Below are 23,067 nucleotides of genomic sequence, written 5' to 3' on the forward strand. Positions count from 1 at the left end.
GTACTGCACAGCCTGGAGTTGGTTCCTGAAGAGCTCAAGATTGTCTCAGACTTCTACTCTTCCAAGGTTGGTAAAATGAAGACCTAGATTGTTGGGGATAATATGGCGACATTTTAAACTTCCCAGAGAGTCCTGTAAAGCAGGGATCCCTAACCCCCACCCCCCAGTCCACGGACCGGCATTAGTCCGCGCCATGCCAGAAACCAGGCCCTGCAAACAAATGAAGCCCCATCCATGGGATGCAGGCAGCATACTAAACCATAGCCCCTCCGGTCCATGGAAGAACCTCTTGCAGTGGAACTGGTTCCTGGTGCTCAAAAGGTTGGGGTTAGGGCTGCCAAAAAGCACTATGGGACATTATATATGTCTAAGTGCTATTGCTGTGATTTAATATTTTGAATTACATATTGCTAGGGGACATTGGTAATCAACAGGATAACAAATTAAATTGGCTTAAATTGGATTTTTAAAAGTGAATTTTAGCAATTTTAAATGGGGTTTTAATTGACGGTAATTTTTAACTTCAGGCTAATTTTAAATAAGTTTTTTAAAGGTATTTTAACGTGTATATTTGTATTGTTGGTTTTATCTTGCCTGTACACCGCCCTGAGTCCTTCGGGAGAAGGGCGGTATAAAAATCAAATCAAATCAAATAAATAAATAAATAAATAAAATAAAATAAATACACCCATAAAATTAAATTGGCACAAAAGTGTATAGAAAAGCTGCAGAAGAAATACCCTTTCAAACCTAAGTAACAAATAGAATACGAGCAGCCTTGCAAATGCTTCCTTTCCTGACTTCAATTTTTTATCCGTGGAAGAGATCTGTGAATAGATGGGCCTGTGAGTGTGACAGAATATACTGACAATATGTAATTAAATAATTAAAATAAAAGAATGTTAAAATAACTATGGGCCTTCTGGGAGATTGAGCTTTTGGCATGCTTTTTTGAAAAGCTGGCCAAAAAACACAAGGCTAGGAGCGTTCCCAATAGATAGAGATTTATAAAAATGTAAAGATCAAGGCTTTGCTTTGGACCTCAGCCAGATGTATTATTTGATGGAAAACATGAGACTGTAGGGGACTGAGAGAGTTCACATAGGGAGATGCAATCATATCCAAAACGTGCTGTGCTTCAGTCATTTGGGGGTTTAAAAAAAATCATAATCAGTTATGTTGTTTTATGTATTGCAGTTTCTTGCTTGCGCTCAATGGTTTTGGGCTTGCTGTCAATGAAGTCTCCATTACTGGGAGAGAATAAAAAAGTCAGTTGCAATGAAATCATCTGAGACCTTTTTTTTTTTTTTTTTAATTCTGATCTAGAGAGCAGTTGACATGCAGCTGCCTTTCCTTTAGGCAAATTTTAACATTCATTCTTTTCCAGCAGAACTGTCATCTGGATGTTTTGTACAAACATAGAATCATGTTGCACAGTGTTAAAACTCAGGTCAAATCAAATGGGAGTGTAAGAAGTTAAGCATCAACCAGGTCATTTAATATTTATTTCACTGTTGCATTCTTAAACAAACAGACATCAACAACAACAACAAAGAAAGTTACATAAGAGCATACGTATGTTTTTGAATTTTATACATTTTTTCAAGACCCATAGTTATTTTAATGGCAGCTCAAATAGTGTTTCTGATTCTTTTCTCCTGATTAACCCATAAAGTAGACTACGTGATTAGCTGTCTGTTTATTCAGATAATCATTTCCAGAAACAAATGGCAAGACAGTGGAGAATTCCGTTCTGCTCAAGTGAGGAGGGATGTGGGATTTTTAGACTTCGTTAAAAAGTTACTCACCAGAGAGTTAAAGATTAGAAAGAAACCCTTTTGACAGCTAAATAATCATTCCTGCCCTTCCCTCAAGAATTCAAGGGGGAAAAGTATTCATTCTAGATTCTTCTCTTTGGACACACATACTAACACTTTCATGGAAAAAGTGTATAGGAGGAGATAGCTGTGTTAGCCTACCAGAAGGATTTAGGTAGCACCTTTTAAATTAAATAATTTACTTTTGTAAAAAAACCTTGTTCCTCTAAAATGGTACTATTAGAGTTCTGGGTTTTGGCTTCATGAAAGACTCACAGAAAATTCATCAGGGAGTTAAAATAAATGTTAGTGGTAACTTCCGAGTGAGGGAACAGTGAACTAAGAGGTCTCTGAAGTAGTGGAGATGATATTGTGCCAAGACCAGCAGACCAATGACTAGTTTATTTATTTTATTTTTTTTATTTATTTATTTTGTCACAACAATATACATAAGCATCACACAAAAAGATTATATAGTATATAAACATATATATGAAGAAATATAAGGAGGTATAAGCATATAGAATAGAATAGAATAGAATAGAATAGAATAGAATAGAATAGAATAGAATAGAATAGAATTTTATTGGCCAAGTGTGATTGGACACACAAGGAATTTGTCTTGGTGCATATGCTCTCAGTGTACATAAAAGATACGTTCATCAAGGTACAACATTTACAACACAATTGATGATCAATATATCAATATAAATCATAAGGATTGCCAGCAACAAGTTATAGTCATACAGTCATAAGTGGGAAGAGATTGGTGATGGGAACTATGAAACGATTAATAGTAGTGCAGATTCAGTAAATAGTCTGACAGTGTTGAGGGAATTATTTGTTTAGCAGAGTGATGGCCTTCGGGAAAAAACTGTTCTTGTGTCTAGTTGTTCTGGTGTGCAGTGCTCTATAGCGTCATTTTGAGGGTAGGAGTTGAAACAGTTTATGTCCAGGATGCAAGGGATCTGCAAATATTTTCACGGCCCTCTTCTTGATTCGTGCAGTATACAGGTCCTCAATGGAAGGCAAGTTGGTAGCAATTATTTTTTCTGCAGTTCTAATTATCCTCTGAAGTCTGTGTTTTTCTTGTTGGGTTGCAGAACCGAACCAGACAGTTATAGAGGTGCAAATGACAGACTCAATAATTCCTCTGTAGAATTGGATCAGCAGCTCCTTGGGCAGTTTGAGCTTACTGAGTTGGCGCAGAAAGAACATTCTTTGTTGTCCTTTTTTAATGATGTTTTTGATGTTAGCTGTCCATTTGAGATCTTGCGATATGATAGAACCCAGAAATTTGAAGGTTTCTACTGTTGATACTGTGTTGTCAAGTATTGTGAGAGGTGGAAGTATGGAAGGGTTTTTCCTAAAGTCTACCACCATTTCTACGGTTTTGAGTGTGTTCAGTTCCAGATTGTTTTGGTTGCACCACAAGGCTAGTCGTATATATATATATACAAGAAGGAAAAAAAGAAAAACAATAGGACAGGAACGGTAGGCACCTTTGTGCTCTTATGGACGCCCCTTATGGTCCTCTTAGGAATGGGGTGAGGTCAATAGTAGAAAGTTTTTGGTTAAAGCTTTTGGGATTATGGGAAGAGACCACAGAGTCAGGTAAAGTATTCCAAGCACTGATGATTCTGTTACAGAAGTCATATTTTCTACAATCTAGATTAAAGCAGTTAACATTAAGTTTAAATCTATTGGTTGCTCTTGTATTATAGCAATTAAAGCTGAAGTAGTCTTTAACAGGAAGGACATTACAGTATATGATTCTATGAGTTAATTTTAGGTCTTGTCAAAGGCAACGGAGTTCTAAGTTTTCTAAGCCTAGGAGTTCTAAGTCTAAATTCGGTCCAATCGATAGAGAAAGGAAGAGAGATCACCCACTTGTTCTCCAGACAGTTGCTCCTCAAGAGGAGACAGCAGAACAGGGGTCAATTTGTGGATTTGAATGCTGGGAAATAAGGAAAGCCATCAAGATCAAATCCTATGACATTTTTAATGAAGCAAAGATTAATATTGTCAGGACCAAAAGAAAGGAATATAAACTTAACCTGCTTGATCAGGGTTAAAATAATAAATAATAAAGTTCTGGGTACCCTTTGTGGACTTTTCGCTGAATCTGCACAGAAGTGTTTAATGATTTTTGGATTTGTGAATAGATAGTAGGATGAAAGAAGTATTTTATGTAAAAGAAATATTAAGTTTGCATGTAATTGTTATAAAGAAGATTGCAGCCACTCTTTAAATATTTTTTCTCTTTTTCTTTTTCTTTCTGTATTTATTATTTTTTTGCTTTTCTCTCCCCCCTCTCTCTATATATACTGTATAGTACCATATATATCTATATCTATATCTATATCTATCTATCCCCCCCCCTCTCTCTCTATCTATCTATCTATGGTACTGACTTTATTTCCTAAATTATTTATAATTGTTATGTCTTTTCAAAAACAAATCTGTGTCACCTGTTACCACTTCCCGGTTACCACTTCAGAAGTTACAATTTCTATGGCAATTTGGTAGGACTGGCTGAATTATCACTTTATAACTGCAGCTTCTAATATTGTTTGCATACCATATTGGGAACCATAACAGGAACTCATTCATACTGAAATATCAGCTCACAAATAATATTTGCCAACGAATTAATTTGGCATACTGAATCTCTAATTATCAGGGCTTTGTTTTTTTTGTTTTGTTTTTTTTGGTAAAAGTTTTTTTTATTAATAATACAATTAAAAACATTGGACATGGTGTGACTTTTCTGGTTTGAACATTTTCAACAAGTTTTACCTTACAACAAATACAGTTCATTTTCGCTATGTAAGTATATACAGTCTATCACAATTCAAATACATAAATTCTTTCATCTGTGAAGATTACATCAATACCAATACCATTCCTATTTGTCACAGAATACTATCATAACATTTTTTTAAACTTTCAACTTATCAATAATCCTTTATCCTGACATTCCTTCTCCTCTCCAACCAATGATACATTTTATTCCAGATTTCACAATATTCCATTTCAGTCTTATCTTTGAATTCTAGAGTCAACCTGTCCATTTCAGCACAAGTCAGTATCTTGTTTAATACCTCTTCTTCTGAGGGGGTCTCTTTATTTTTCCAGTTTTGTGCGAAGACCAATCTTGCTGCCGTTAGAATATGTAACATTAAATATATTATTCCCTTGCTATATTTGTCCTTTGTAATACCCAATAGAAAGAGTTCTGGCTTTAACTCTATATTTTGAGTTAATATCTCTTCCAGCCATTGTTTTATCTGGTGCCAAAAATCTCTGGCTTTTGGTCATTCCCACCACACATCAGGGCTTTGTTGATAACTGGATGTCCATTACTTTAACGTACAGTAAAACTTCCATGTATCAATGGATCATTGTGGGTGCAAAATTATCAAGACAACATTTTCAGATCAATTTACCCACAATGCTTTCAAATCAGGTTGGTTTGGATGTTCAGAAGCTAGCCAGTAAATGCCCATATTATCAAATATGGTAAAATCCAGAAAGTAATGTGTTCAAACCAGCCTTCACTTTAAAAACAAGGATGCTTGACTAAAATCAATCTATACATTGGCTGTGTTTGCTCAACATTTATAAGCAGCAGAGGTGGTATTCAGCAGGTTCTGACCAGTTCTCGAGAACCGCTAGAGGAAATTTTGAGTAGTTCGGAAAACTGGTAAATACCACCTCTGACTGGCCCCGTCTCCTTCTATACTCTGCCTCCTGAGTCCCAGCTGATTTGGAGGAAATGGGGATTTTGCAGTAACCTTCTCCTGGAGTGGGGTGGGAATGGAGATTTTACAGTATCCTTCCCCTGCCATGCTCACCAAGCCACACCCACCAAGCCACACCTACAGAACTGGTAGTAAAAAATTTTGAATCCTACCACTGATTAGCAGCTTATTTTCTAGACTTTCTAGAAGATTGTGTAAAGGTAGCTGCTAGATAGGTATGTTATGCAAATTTACCCATGATAATTGTATGATGTGCAGACATTTCTCCACATTTCAACCTAAAGTTCTAATCTGAATAGGATAAATTATACATGGGAAGTAAGATTACCTGCCACTTCATTCTCTTTAGCAAGAAAGACAAAAGGTTTGCAAAAGCTGATAAAACTTGTTTCCATCCCATTCTCTTTAATAGGGGGCAACTTTAACATGGCAACTGAGAAAACAAAGACTGAAACTTGCTTTCTTTTCTGTGGTAATCTCAGTCCAGTTATGGATAAACTATATTTTATCTCATGTAAGATAAATAAATAAAAAGTGAGGGGAAGATTGTGCCCTCCATAAGTAAGTTAAAAAGGAACTTCTTCTAATTTAAGCCACAATGTACCGATTTGTTTAAAATTTCTGAAAGGAATTAATATAGCTCTCAATATATAAATTAATCTAAAAGATTAATTGACAGGAATCCAGTTAAAATATGGTTGGATAAGAATGTAATAAATAAATTAATAAATATCAGTTGTTGTTGTTATTGTTGTTGTTTGCGGGGGGACTCAGATACCAAGGATCTCCCTTTTAAAGCCAAAGCTTTAGAATGTTAGAATGAAAATTACATTGAATATGTACCATTATGGACCACATTAAAGAATTATTATTTGGTACCTTTGGAAACTTGGCAAGTGGTCGGTTCCAAGTATACAAGGAATTCTGTGATATTTCTGACACTGTAATCAATAGAAACCAGGCAAGAAATTAAAATTTAACCTTAGTTCTCATGAGAGATTGGCTCCTTGAAATAATCCTTATTTGAAAATGAATGAAAGGTAAATGGAGAAAATGATGTTGTACCTGGATTGTCCTAAAAAGAGTGGTTACATGTTCCTGGAAGGATGCCTGTATACCAGATTCTAAAACGTGATTGAGGAAAATTTGTTAATCTCCTTATTAGGGTTTCATGAAGCATTCTACTTTGGAAGGAAAAATAAATACATCTGATTTAAGGAGGTATTTGATAGGGCACTTTGAATCATATTTTCCCTTTTGAATCCAGATTGCAGTTCAGTCTTATACTATATATATAAACCTTAAACACTCATTTAAGTCTTAAGTTAAATCTCTATTTCCATATGAAACAGAACTGCAAGTAAATTTAAATTTATCACTGGGTGTGCTTGAGGAAGATACTGTATATTATATTCACTCCATTCTCTTAAAGTTATTTTTATGGAAGAATCTGTAAAATATTTACTGTGAAGCAAGTGAATATATATGGAACTGATTTTGCCTGCTAAGGTATTTTACCATTATGAGAGTATTTTTTTTTATTCCACACTGGGTCTTCTATTAGTGAAGGAAGCTGTAGATATTCTGTATATCAGGATAGTTGAAATAAATTGTCACTACTAATACAGGATATGAATATGTTTGTTTTATGTATTAGCTACTATGCTGAAACAAAAGGAGCAGAGTTTATATAATGAAAAAAAATCAGATTATTTCAAGTATTAATTAGATATGAAATAGAATGTAGGAGAAATATGGGAGAGAACTTTGAGTCACTTTTCAATTAAAAGGTTATGTATATTATTAGGAAGTTTGGGTCTTATATTTTACCTATAGTAGAAAGAATACGTATTTCTGAATTTGAACTCTGTACAATGTGCTTCTGATTGTTTTAATTAAAGGAACTTGTTATGAGCAAAAATCTGTGCAACATATGAGAAAAAAAATGTTTTCAGAGAAATAGTCCCCCTATATATGTAGAATAATTAATCCCTAACATATATAAACAATATTTTTAAAGACTACTGTGATGATAAGAAGTAATGTTTTGTAAATTTCTGAATGCTCAGGATTTCAGCAAGAAATAAAAGTTAAATTTAAGAATAAATCAATGTTGGTCTTCTAACATCTGGGATGCAAAAATTAGGTGAGGCACCAACTATCTCTGCTGCTGTCCTTCTGGTCCCTCAGATTTTCACACCTCAGAGACTATAGGAAATATATGAGTATTTTCTGGAGTTCTTATGACCTCTGAATCCAAAACCATTCATCCTGTACAAAAAGGTAAGTTATTTTTAGTGTGGAAAAGGAAATTATTCAAACTGTCACACATGAAGGCAAACACTCCTTGTGCTAAGCTCTAACCAAACTAAATCCATATTTCTGTTCGGATTGTTGGGGTTTTCAGTTGAGTGGAAGGCAAGAAATTATACAGGTATATGGAGATGACTAGGGAAACTATTTCAGAACATTTCCAATGAAGAGTCAACTTTATTTTAACACGTTTTTACAAATGCAAATAAATGTATTGCTTTTATTAAAACAAGTACAGTAAATTTAGATGAAATGGACTGATTTAAGGTGCCAATGTTTTTGTCATGAAAAAGTAACACAACTACTTTTTAGGGTGTTGTATATACCTTTTTCATAATAGAACCAATAATTCACAATAATTCAACCCATGAAAGATGTAAAGTAGTAATTACAACAAAGCTGCTAGTCAATTTTTTTAAATTCTTTGCATATGACTTTGAATACACCCACTCTTTTATAATGTTGGACAGTTCCTTTGACAAGTTCAATTAAGGCCCCATTTACTTTTGTCACTCCTTTTGTGCCTATTTGCAGACAACAGCAATAGGTACTGCATTCATTCAGTTGTTCACATTTAGACAAAAGATAGAGGTAGTTGATTCTAAGGCATTTGTATTTGCATGCGATCAACCTTACACTTAGAAACAAACAACCCTACTCTCTAATAAACAATTTGGTTTCAGGAAAAAATTATCATGTAACTTACAACTTCTCCACTGTAAAAACATATGGCCTATAAATCTTGATCAAGGCAAAACAATAGATGCAATTTACATAGACTTCTGCAAAGCTTTTGACTCAGTAGTACATGATAAACTTCTCCTAAAACTAAAATCCTACGGCATTTCAGGACCCCTTCACAATTGGATATCTGCTTTTCTGTCTAACAGACAACAAGTGGTCAAAAGTGGCAATGCTCTATTAAACCCTGTTCCTGTCAAGAGTGGCGCTCCTCAAGGCAGCGTTCTTGGACCAACACTCTTCATACTATACATAAATGATCTTTGTGACCATATCACAAGTAATTGTGTTCTCTTTGCTGACGATGTCAAACTATTTAACACCACCGACAATATATCTATCATTCAAAAAGACCTTGATCATCTAACTGCTTGGTCTAAAATTTGGCAACTCCAAATCTCAACCAGCAAATGCTCAGTCTTACATACTTGATGGACATTACCTTACAGATGACCCCCACCCTGTTAAAGACCTTGGAGTTTTCATATCAAATGATCTAAGTGCCAAAGCCCACTGCAACTACATAGCAAAAAAGGCTCTAAGAGTTGTAAACCTAATCTTGCGTAGCTTCTTTTCCAAAAACACTATACTACTAACTAGAGCATATAAAATATTTGCTAGACCAATTCTAGAATACAGCTCACCTTTCTGGAACCCTCACCACATTTCTGACATCAATACAATTGAACGTGTCCAGAAATATTTTACAAGAAGAGTTCTTCACTCCTCTGAAAACAACAAAATACCTTATCCCACCAGACTTGAAATCCTAGGCTTAGAAAACTGAGAACTCCTTCGCCTTCGACAAGACTTAAGTTTAACTCATAGAATCATCTATTGTAATGTCCTTCCTGTTAAAGACTACTTCAGCTTTAACTGCAATAATACAAGAGCAACCAATAGATTTAAACTTAATGTCAACCGCTTTAATCTAGATTGCAGAAAATATGACTTCTGTAACAGAATCATCAGTGCTTAGAACACTTTACCTGACTCTGTGGTCTCTTCCCATAATTCCAAAAGCTTTAACCAAAAACTTTCTACTATTGACCTCACCCCATTCCTAAGAGGACCATAAGGGGTGTGCATAAGAGCACAAATGTGTCTACCGTCCTGTCCTATTGTTTTTCTTTTTCTTCTTCTTTATATATATATATATATATATATATATATATATATATATATATATATATATATATATATATATATATATATATATACACATACATATATATATATACACATACATACATATATATATATACACATACATACATATATATATATATACACATACATACATATATATATATACACATACATACATATATATATATATACACATACATACATATATATATATACACATACATACATATATATATAGGTCTTTGGTTATTCGGGTTTTCTCCCATGTAATTTTACGCGGGAGAAAACCCGAATAATCAAAGACCTACATACAAACACCCGCGAAAACCTCAGAAAACATACATATATATATATATAGGTCTTTGGTTATTCGGATTTTTTTTTTTTTTTGGTGAGGCACATGTATATGTTTTATTTTTATTTTTTTATTTTTTTTAAAAAAAAATTAACATTACAAACAAACAAAAAAGAAAATACATTTTTCCACCCTTGTGCTATACATAAAAAAAAAGGAAGATTTGGGTCTTCGGATATATCCTCATGATTGCCAAAATCCACGTTCTCGAGGTACAGGTACCGAGGTGTCCAATGTTCCAAGCGCATAGTCCACGAATGGTTTCCAAGTCTTCCAGAAAATATCTTCTTTATATACACCACTTCTAATTTTAATATCACATGTCATTTTATCATTTAAGGCTAATTTCCACATTTCAGAATTCCACTCTTCTATTCTAAAAATCACATCTAATTTCCAATATCTAGCTATTATAATTCTACCTATTATAATCATAATTCTGATCAATTCTTTTTCAGCACGAAGCTGAAGCCTGAAGATGACAAATGAGACTTCGTCGAAATGTCGAAATGTCGCCAAGACACTTCCAATTTTACGTGGGAGAAAACCCGAATAACCAAAGACCTACATACAAACACCCGCGAAAACCTCAGAAAACAAATATATATATATATATATATATATATATATATATATATATATATATATATATATATATATATATGCTTATACCTCCTAATATTTCCTCATATATATGTTTATATACTATATAATCTTTTTGTGTGATACTTATATATATTGTTGTGACAAATAAAATAAATAAATTAAAAATAAATAAACATGGTTCTACAAACTGAGATGGTTGAGGGGGTGGAGAAGGAAAGAAGCATCTGACTGCTAGCTGCAGTTCAGCAGCTCGAATCTCACCGGCTCAAGTTTGACTCAGCCTTCCATCCTTCTGAGGTGGGTAAAATGAGGACCCAGATTGTTGGGGGCAATATGCTGACTCTAAACAGCTTACAGAGGGCTGTAAAAGCACTATGAAGCGGTATGTAAGTCTAAGTGCTATTGCTATTTTTAGAAATTACTTGGACATGGAGTTTGAAAATACAGTTATCAAATTTATACAATACAAATTTAGGAGGACATAGCAAACACCTTAGAGGACAATATCAAGATTTAGGAAAATCTTGGCAGGCACAAAGTGAATTTTAAAACATATGGCTAGAGAAGGGGGGGGAAATCAAAAGCATGAATTTCGTGACTCAGAAGGACTGAGAAGCCAGGAAAGTAGCTCAGTGTGATTTTTTGCTATGAGCCCTTGTAATAGGAAAGAGTTGGGTTGCTTAAACATGTACTATTTTTGAAATGTACTGTACTTTTAAGTAGACTGCTCAGTCTGTTCTCCCAGAGAAAGGGTTCAATGCTGTGTCTGAAGAAGTCACTGCAGAACATTGAGACACCTTGTGAGTTCAATAGCATTGTTTCAATTTTTCTTGTTGTTGCTGTTATTGCTGTATTTTGTTAGACTGCACGCATATCTGTAGGCTCTTTCCTAAATATAAAAGCAAAGTTGTAAAAAGTTCAGTGTTAGAGTGATTTATTTTTTTAAAAAGTGGATGATCTAGGAACCATGGAAGGAACCATATCTTTAGAGTTCTGTCTTCTCAAAAGGTTTGTCACTAGGCATGGCTGAAGTGAATGAGATAAGGATCTTGCTGGGAGTACCTCAGCATTCAAATTCAGGACTGGTAACCAGGGGTTATGTGGCTTCTATGCAGTGGTGGGATTCAATTTTTTTATACTAATGGTTCTGTAGGCGTGGCTTGGTGGGCGTGGCTTGTGGGCGTGGCAGGGGAAAGATACTGTAAAATCTCCATTGCCACCCCCAATCCAGGGGAAGGTAACTGCAAAATCCCCATTTCCTTCCGATCAGCTGGGACTTGGCAGAGAATAGATGGGGGTAGGGCCAGTCAGAATTTTTACTACCAGTTCTCCAAACTACTCAAAATTTCTGCTACCGGTTCTTCAGACCACCTGTTGAAACCCACCTCTGCTTCCATGTGGGGGGGAAAAGGTAAGTGTGTGTGTGTGTGTGTATGTGCATGTGTGTCAGTGCCCACACACACACTGTGGTGTTCAATGAATAGCTAGGCAATTCAATATCTATCAGATATTTTGAGTTTCAAAATCATTCTCACAGCCATTTAGCCAACAGTAATAAGGAACTAATGGACATGTAATCCAAAACATGTGAAGCACATCAATTTACTAATGCCAGATATATGGCAGTATTTTTATTAAGGAGGCAAAGATTGGATCCATGCAACATTTTCTCCCCCCCACCAAGCTTTGGAGAGTGGCATCACTTCCAAGAACATAACAATTGGCTACCTATTTTTATTCTAGCAGGCTGCAATAACAGAACATTTCCTTTGATACTATGGAGACTAATTTGCTGATTCTTTTGATTCTGTTAATAATCACAATGTACAATAGGTTTTCCTGTGTGTTCACTTCAGTAAACTCCGTATAAACAGAGCATAAGTCTCTCTGAATCTTAAATTTTGAAGTGGAAAGAAGTTATTATAATTCATCTGAAATTATAACAGTGGTGGGTTGTCTCCAGTTCGGACCAGTTTGCAAGAACCGGTAGTAAAACTGGCAGGAGGCTCCACCCACTGAGCCAGACATCATCAGGAAGCTTCTGTGCATGCGCGTGTGGCCCTGTTGCGAACCGGTGGTAAAGGTAAATAGAACCCACCCCTGAACCATAGATTTGTGAATGAGATTATGTGCTGAATGTTACTTTCATTTATTCATTGACAATTTTGTGTGTGCTAACCCTATTAAAGTCTTGAAAATATTCTTTTTAAGCCATTATTTACCTCACCTTCCTCCTTCTTCTGACAGCAGGACAAATCCTTTGTTCTCGTGAATTCTCTGGAGAGGAACAGCTATGAGAAGGTAATTATTTTGAATGTGGTAATGTGCCTTATCTGAGCTAAGGTTTTACTAACATATGCTGCAGTTTATGAACATAAGCTGCTGGACAGTAATGTCCTTGAAAGGGTCGTGTTTATGTGCTGAAAACAGTGGAACTGGTTCTTTTATTATTAAAATAGTAACTGCACCATATTTCTCATGTTATATGACATGGCAAATACAAAGAAGGCTTTAGAAGAATACACAAGGGCAGGCTCTTGGCTTTATGCCATCCAAAGCTAAAGGAGTGCCGAATCCAGAGAAATTATGACAGCAAGAGCTGAGATTTCCTGTGCAACAAAAATGAAATATATTTCAAACAGTCTTGACTGTTTGTTCGCTTAAAGGCAGCATTTAAATATGGAAGTCTGGACCAGCCATACCCAGAATCGATGGGAAGGAGTAAAAAATATCCTTTTTATTGACTGAAAAAAAACTAGAGATGTGGAGTTTGACTTAAGCAACTTTATTCAGCAATAAGCCCCAGAAATGTAATGGGACGAAATCCACGGTACGTATGCTTAGGATTGCACGCCGGTGTTAATTTTACAATATGCCTGAGATAGGTTTCTGTGTTTCTAGTTTCATGACTGGGATATTCATATCAAGGCAGTGTACAATAAAATGTTAAAATAGAAAGCATATTTATATTTTGAAATTTTTAAGAGGAGGCAAGAGATTAAAAGGAAGGACTTTCGGGTGACTAAATAGCCTCATTGCTATGTGTCCCTCTGGGCTCTCCAAATGAGGCTGCATAGCCGTATTTTAACTCCTTTTCAGATGGCCAGAAGGCAGTTATTTAATTGATTGGGGGCCTGCAACATACCTTCCCTGCTTGACCAGGTGGGACAGGCTGATGTAATAGGATGAAATTGTTGCCATCAATTTTACTTCACAGCCATTTTCTTCCTTTTTATCTATTTACACTTTTGGAAATGTATAGAAGAATCATCCTGATATCATAATTTGTTTTTACTTACCTCTGTATGCATAAAATGTGTTGCTCAAGATGGGAGACGTCTGCCTCCCAAAGTATTTATATAAGATTTTTCTTCCTCCCTCCCCCTTTGGCTACAAAAATTCAGAACATTAAAAAAGAACTATAAACTGTATTGGCAGTCACCAAAATGCAGTGTAATGAAAAGAAGCAATGAGAGGAAAATGAAACATATCAGCTAAGCAGATGAAACCAAAGGCAGGAAAGGGTATTAAAGTCTAAAAAAGTGACCAGACCAAATGTCAGCTGAAATGTTTGGACAATTAGAAATAGCAAAATGTGGAGACTGCAAGTACCAGATTTATGCTAAATGTAGCTAAAGCTACAGGGCCTCAGACAGAGACAAAGTGGGTACTAGGCGAAGCCATTTTGAGGAACATGCTGGATATTTCATCTTTTTCCTTTGGGGTCATCATCCAGCAAATGTTTTATAATGGCAGAATTTACAACTTGGAAGTTCTGGACATGATGAAGGCGTTCATCACGCAGCCAGCATTTTGCCTGCAGACTGGCTATCCTACTGTTGTCTCTGTGCCCCACTCCATCTTCAATGGATACAAGTGAGTCTTGACTGAGCCTGTGGAGGCCAAGTACTTTTTCTCATTAACTGAAAAGGTGAAGGTCTTCCTGGCTGATCTGTCAGCTTTTGCAGCTGCTGCCCCAGCAGTGATTGAAGCAGCTGCTCCTGCTGAGCAGCTCCAGCCAAAGAGGAAGTCAAAGAACAAGTCTGATGAAGACATGGGCTTTGGGCTCTTTGACTAACCACCTGTTGTAGGCTGAGTACAGTGGAATCCAAAAGAAATAAATAAAAGTATACTTCTTTATATATTAAAAAAAACTTCAGGGCCTCACATTTCAGAATATCAGTTTTTTGATTTTATAAATGAGTTTATTACTACTTACCGTATATACTCGAGTATAAGCCGAGTTTTTCAGCACGTTTTTTGTGCTGAAAAACGTCCCCTCGGCTTATACTCGAGTATATACGGCTTATACTCGAGTTTTTTTTTTCTTCTTTTTTTCACATTATACCGGATGGTGCAAACTTGGCGGGCTTTTGCATTAGCGCGGGGAAGCCCTGCCGGTGCAGTGAGAGGCGGGCGGGAGCCGCCAGCCTTCTCGGCTGAGGGAGGGAGGCTTTCCCTGACCGGTAGCTGCCTCATTTCCCTCCCTCGGCTTATACTCGAGTCCCCAGTTTACCCCAGTTTTTTGGGGTAAAATTGGGGACCTCGGCTTATACTCGGATCGGCTTATATTCGAGTATATACGGTATATTAAGAAATAATAATAATAATAATAAGTTTTATGGTTAATGAATAAAGTAAATAATAATAATAATAATTGTTGTTGTTGTTTGTTGTTGTTGTTGTTATGATGATGATGATGATGATGATGATGATGATGATGATGATGATGCAGAGACTTTGGCATAAACCAGTGCAGGTGGTTCCAGTGGTACTCGGCACACTGGGAGCTGTGCCTAAAGACCTAGGCAAGCACTTAAAAGCAATTGGCGCTGACAAGATCACCATTGGTCAGCTGCAGAAGGCCACCTTACTGGGATCTGCTCACATAATTCACCGATACATCACGCAGTCCTATATGCTTGGGAAGTGTTCGACTAGTGATCTGTGATACAAAATCCAGCATAGTTATCTCGTTTGCTGTGTATACTGTCATTTTGTATAAATATAATAATAATAATAATAATAATAATAATAATAATAATAATAATAATAATAATAATAATAATAATAATAATGAGGAGGAGGAGGAGGAGGAGGAGGAGGAGGAGGAGGAGGAAGAAGAGGAAGAGGAAGAGGAAGAGGAAGAGGAAGAGGAAGAGGAAGAAGAAGAAGAAGAAGAAGAAGAAGAAGAAGAAGAAGAAGAAGAAGAAGAAGAAGAAGAAGAAGAAGAAGAAGAAGAAGAAGAAGAAGAGGAAGAAGAAGAGGAAGAAGAAAATGAGAAGGTGAAGATAGTATTTCGAATACAGACTGATCATCACTTGGAAAAAACATGCCAGATATCACAGTTGTTGAAAACCAAAGCATACAATTTATTGACATCATGGTACCAGGAGATGCCAGAGTCAAAGAAAAAGAACTAGGAAAAATCATGAAATATCGCAACCTGCCCATCAAAACTACACGGCTATGGATGAAACATGTAACAGTGATACCCATTGTCATTGGGGCACTTGGTACCATGTCCAAGAATTTTATAAGGTACATCAACAAGTTGCAGCTTCCTGCAATAACACCAGCAGAACTGCAAAAAACTGTGTTACTTGGAACATCGTGCATCTTAATTTTGCTTTTCCTGATCGTTTGTGGTACATATGGTTTAATGACTCTATTGATTTCAAGTAGGAAAACTTTATAGTGGTCTTCAGCAGTTATATAGTTACCTTAAGAAGGTACTTGGTTGATACCTAGGATGCTGGCAGCAACTAGTATCAAGCATTAGCACCAGTTAATGGTATTTGTGATGCATTTTTGAATGTTCAGTTGACTGAGTTTCATATTTAATAAATAAAATAAATAATAATAATTATATTAAGAAAGGTGATTCTGATTACTTATTTTGTCAGTGGTGTGTGTGTGTGTGTGTATAATGTATCTTAAAATTATTTTAAAAATTATGTTTAACAAGGTGTACTATCCTAACCTATAACCTATGAGAAAGATCAAGCCAGCCAAAGCAATCAGTAAATACACTCTATTTGAAAATAATTTGTATGTTCTACTTTAAATATTCAGTTTTGAATCAAGCCAAGAAAGCTGCATGGAGAGATAGAACAGACTATTCCTTTTCTACTAGAATGCCTTCCCTATATTCAGATCCTTCTTTGGAGGCAATGGGCAGGTGCTCTAAGTTAATCAGAGTGCAAAACAGTCATTGCATAACCTTCTACTACTTACCTTACCTGTTTCAACATAATCCTAAAGGTTGAACCCGGCACCTACAACCCCTGTCGCAGTGGGCAACATTTTGGTGGCTGGTAAAGTAGTTTAATTTTTTAAAAAGAAGTTTGGTCTTTCCCCCTGGATTTTGAAAGAGGAATTTGGGAGGTTTTCCTTGATAGTGTTTTATATAAGACTCAGCCACTTCAAACCTAAAGTTAACACCTCCATCTTTAGGTGGTTCCCTCTAAGTGGAGGGAAAGAACAGGGTCACTATAAGGAAATATGATGTCAGATGCATTTGCAATCCTGGACTGTAAATGGATTGCCATTCCAATATAAATATGATGGTCATATTCATACCAATGGTAAATGGCGGCTATTGTCAAGTTCAAAACATGATTATGCTATTGCAGCCATTACTGCTTCTCAGCCTGCCAAACAACAAAGGGGAGGGGAGGGAAAGATTGGAATGTCAATTCCAGACAATAACAAGAAACTGTCTCATGTGAACCAAGCGTCAGGTGTTTCAGCAGGTGTTTGCCAGAGCCATAGACATTTTATCACAATACTTTGATGTCTAATTGGACAAAGTGACCTGCACTAATATGGGGAGGGAGGATTCTATACTTTAATTATATTGAGCTGCTCAGGAATTAACCAGAGCTGGTTTTGCTTCAGTCTGTGCCAAAATGATGTACTCAATAAAGTTTTGCATGAAAAGATTGGATCGTCTCCTTAGTGCTTACTGGGTTGGGTTCATCAGTCAGAACCTTGACAGCTATGGTATGGTATGCTATGTTAATTGTAAACTAGAATGTTTAAATACTATCATTTTTTTTTAAAAAAAGCAAAGCATAGCCTACTCTGAATAAAACCATAATGGATGAATTCATATTAATGGTAAGTCAAAATCAAACAACCCAGCATTGTTTAGCATGATATGTGAATGTAAACCTCTTGTTACGTTACATTTCACTATCAGCGGTCTTCAAGAAATTATGAAGACATGCAAAGACTTCAATAATAAATTGCCATTTACCATTTTTCCTTATCACTTTTCAGTAATAAGGAATTCTGAGAATTCAACGCATTTGGAGGCCACCAGATTGGGAAATGCTGTCTGATGAGTTTCATAATTCAGATGAAAATACAGCTACAATACTTGGAGTCTCTGCTGTGTGAGAGAGCAATGCTTTGAGAGGCTACATATCATCTGAAAGGCAATGAATAAAGTAGCTTTTGTTGATTTAAATGAGAAGTGAAGGTGCTCACTATCTCAAGTGTGATTCTTGGTAACTAACAATATCAGCAGTTCCACTGTTCCTGAAGGCTGACTTTTCTTGACATTGATCTGGAAACCCTCTTGTTTCAAAATGGAACATTCTCTTAGGGTTTAATTTCAATCCAGTGTGCAGCCACAAAACTCACTCTGTGTTATTTCTCACGTCCAACTAGACAGCAACTTGGCTGCAGTAAATATCAGCCAGTGGGGTTTTTTTTTTAATGTTGCCATTCGGCGTAGGTACCTATTAAAATTATTCACAGTGCTGTTTTATTAAAGTAAGCACAGTGTTGGCAGAGAGCCATGCTACATAAATATCCCTTGGTTAAGATCTAATAAAGTAGAACGTCCTGACTAATGTTAAAAATACCATATAACAAGATGTGCATGTCAGATTACATAAAAGTGAAAGTTAAAAGCAGATTAATGGAAAATTATTGCACTCTAAACCAACATAGATATGCACATAGAAAGACATGCTATCGATTCCATGTGTACCTTACATAGTTCCCTGTCAGTGGAAAGCTTTCATAAATTAATCTGCTGGCTTTCTTGATAAGAAAAAAAGTTTGGGGGTTTTTTGGTACCACAACCAGAACTTGACTACATTTAGAGAATTTTTTTTTCCTAACCAATAACACTCTCCCCTCAGTTTAGTCCTGAACTGGTGGGTGTGAAAAAACAGGAACACTTGAGAAATGGTTCTTAGTTATCGGTCAATATTTAGAGCCTTGAAATTAAAGTCAATGAAGAGTTTTTGAGGCTCCCCCAAGACCAACATATGCATTTTTTTTCCCCTTCTGGGACATAGTCCACATTGTCAGATGTTACAAAGTCCTTTAAAGAAGAAATACGACAATACTGATTTATGACATTGCTCTATGCTGTTCTTGCTAATATTTGCCTGGCCCACTTTAAACGAAGGCACTAACATGAGGTACCAAAGCTTAGGGAACACCAACACTGCCCTTCCTTCTGGATAATTCTAACAATGCACTTCTTTGCATCAGCGGAAGGGGATGCCATTCAGCAATGCAGCTGAAGGGTATCTTACACCCTTGAGCTGGCACTGTTTGCGTCTTGGCACTGTACCGGCCAAACAGTGCATGACATTTGTGTTTCTTTGTGTGCATACGCAGGCTGTATTGTGCTGTGCAAAGTGTTTGAAAAGGCAGCTTTGCGAAACATGTTGGGGCTAACAAAACGGCTTTTTGCAAAACACTGAAGATCTATGTTCCATGAAAAGCTAGCGCAATGCTCCAAAGGTTCACATACGGACAGAACTGCTTTGCCTTGGGGACAGTCCCAGAAGAATTGTTGTCATGTGCAGACTACTAGGAAAAGTTTTCAAAGCAGCTACATCAAGTCTTCCTTTGATGCTTCAAGGAGGAGAGCTTTGCTCAAACCAAATGAACTGTGTCAAGTATTCCTTTCATACGCTTTGCACAATCCCTTCTGTTCTTCACACACACGTACAGAAAGGCAAAATGAAAAAAAAAAGTCCATTTTTTTCCCCCATGGTTCTTATCACATCCTTGTTCCTCTACAAGAGCAGGCTCTTTGGATTACATATACTTATTTATTTAGGATTTTTTTCGGTGCAGAAAACAAGCCAATAATTCTTGCCTTTTCTGAACCTGATCGTTTTGAAGGGGAATCTTCTCACGATACATCAAAAAAGAAGCTCAAATTGGCAGAGTGGAGTTCATCTTCAAACTTTTCACTGAACTGTCCCAGTGGAATAGTGGCATGTCAGCTCTTAACCTGACAGCTCAGGGCTGTCATGTAAAAAGAGTGAAACCAATTGCCAAATAATTTGTGACAAGTCTAAAAGATATAAAAGAAGTCCTGTCACTAAAGAAGAGACTTTCCCCCCCCCCCACCTCCATCAAATCCAATAATTTCCAGCAGAATTTAACCAGCTAGCTACCCAGGTGCCAAACAATGCGTACTTCAAGAAATCAGCTATTAGGTTTTTAATGAATAATATTACTGCTGTACAAAGCTGGTGAGTGGCCAATGTTGTCAGTACGAAACATATATCTCGTTTATTATGCTGCTTTGAAAGCAACAGCGTGGAGGAAAGCAGTATACAGTAGCCTATTTACCATATTCAATATGATTGCCATTATGAAATCAATCTCAAGTAACCTTTATTTAAAATGCAAAAGCAAAAAAAAAAAAAAAAGCTTAGGCTGCTAAACAGATAAGTTGAAAGTTTTGGTAAATGGATGGAAAGGAATCTTGTGAGGATCAGTAAAATACATTATTATACCAGGAACAAAAATAATGGTACTAATACATTCAAACTAAGATTTATTTGTGCTAGGGCCATCTATATTCAGATCAGAACCAGGGGCTGACATGGACATAATTCAGCCTAATACATCATTTTGTAAGGTAACATGAGAGCTAGCATTTTTTTAAAGGCATATTGTATAGAAATAGCTGCAACCATAAACAAGAAACAAACAGAAATACCGCAGTGTTTTGCCAGTATCTACTTCTGGGATGATTTTGGACTAGAGTACAGATCTAATATTCCTTGGGGGCGGGGGTGGTCCTCTTTCTTCCAATTATTAATGAGGTCTGACTTTATTTAGCTTCCAAGTCCTGACAAGGTGCTAACATACAGTGACAAAAAGTGACTCTAGAAAAAGAGCAGGAGGGAGAGAGGGAGAGGGTGGTATCTCACAGTAAGCCTGTTGGCTCAGGAAGCCTCTATGTGTTTATTTATTTTATTTTTATTTATTTATTTATTTTGTCACACAGTATATATAAGCGTAAGCATGAAATATCTATACAATATAAGCGTATATATAAGTATGTGTATGTAATAACTATAATAATTGTATATAACGAAAGGAAACAATAGGACAGGAACAATAGGCACGCTTGTGCTCTTATGCACACCCCTTAAATGTACTGAGTGACCAAATATATAATTTGTAGGTGGAATGTCTTCGAATTCATTCTCTGGCATCACCAGGGAAAGTGATGGTGGGCGACCATTGTCCTCAGTGTTAACTATGACAAGTCTTAGAGAAGCAAGCAAATTTCAGAAGCATTCCAGAATAGATATGTTCAAACATCTAGTAAGAGCCGTTTCATTACCTTGGTCCCTTTAAGACTTGTGGACTTCAACTCTGGGAGTTGAAAGGGATCAAGGTTGGAGACCCCTGGACTAAATGGTCTGATTTTCTATAGAACTTCTTCCCTTTCATTTATTGGGTTATTAACAGTGATGAAATGTAAAATTTGTTACTACCAGTTCTGTGGGCGTGGCTTGGTGGGGGTTGTAATGTGACTGGGTGGGCGTGGCCATTTTTTTTAACTTTTAAAAGCATTTTTTCTACAACCTCTTTGGCCAAAGAGGTTGTAAAAAATGCTTTTAAAAGGTTCTGACGATCCCAGCTGAGCCGCACGATCAGCAGAGGCTTTTTTTTTAACTTTTAAAAGCATCTTTTCTTCAGAAGAAAAAATGCTTTTAAAAGTTAAAAAAAAAAACCTCTGATGATCATGTGGCTCAGCTGGGCATGGGTGGAGGGGGGGCAGGGATTTTTGCTACTGGTTCTCTGAACCACCCGCCGCCATCGCTACCGGATCAGACGATCCAGTCCGAACCAGGAGCATTTTACCCCTGGTTATTACCTTCATAATTTTGAGCAGAGATTGTGATTTCTCTGGCCTAATTCTTAGGATCCTGATGGGAGCAGCAGTCCTCTTTGGAAATCATTTGTAATAAATGGATTTCAGCCAGAAAAGCTGTTCCTGAACATTAGCCATATGAAAACTCCAAAGCCTAGAAACTGGGTATGATTACATTTATTTATGATTTTAGTATACACTGACATTAAAATAATTAATCCATAAACTAACGGTCACTATTCAGTAATAATAGCTATGACATTTAGAATACCAAATTCTATATTATTTAAACATCTACTGATTTATTTAGTATTAACTAAACTTAGAGATAGGAATTTGATGGATATATTAGCCATATGACTGACAAATCAATAATCAGTGGCATTTCTTTTTTTGCAGAATTTAGTGGTTAACAATGCCTCTGAAAATAGATGAAAACTTAAATTAGAAGTTAAACATGTTTAACTTCAAAACATCTAAATAGCACTCTTTACTGAACTGAAAGCAGCAAGAATTCTAAAAGTGCCTAATTCTTGCAGATGAAATCCTGATAGGCTATGTCTTGATACAGAACATTAAGCTTCAGTTAATGAGATAACTGATAGATATAGTTAGTAATAATAAAACACATGGGATTCTAATCAATCTATTGTAAAATCAGTGCCTTTAAGAAGAATTATCCCTGTATTGTCATGGGATATAATGCTGGATGAACATCCAATCTGCATCACATTATTACAAGGAATGACAGGCCTATGATTGCTTCATGGTCTAGCTATTTCTTCTGTGCATTTAAAGACAAAGATATTGGAGGCGTACATAGATCATATAAACACATATGTGTATACCCATGAACAGACAAGCTACCCTTTGATATTATCATTGGGTTGGAACATGGTATACAAGTAGGTGTATGTACCTTGAAAAAGAAAGAAAACAGAACTTCAATATGCTGTAAGGCAAGGATGCAAGAAGTGTGATCAAGAGACAATATAAAAATGTACAATATTTTTGTGTCTCTCCAAGCTTCCTCTGGATGGATGGGGCCATCCACCTCCTCCTCCTCCCCCTCTTCCTTCCTTCCTTCCTTCCTTCCTCCCTTCCTTCTTCAGGTCAGAATATGTGTTTAAAGCTTGCAGAGGCTTAAAAAATGATTTCATTCTTTGAAAG

This window comes from Ahaetulla prasina, chromosome 1 (genome assembly GCF_028640845.1).
Source record: "Ahaetulla prasina isolate Xishuangbanna chromosome 1, ASM2864084v1, whole genome shotgun sequence".
Lineage (NCBI taxonomy): Eukaryota > Metazoa > Chordata > Lepidosauria > Squamata > Colubridae > Ahaetulla > Ahaetulla prasina.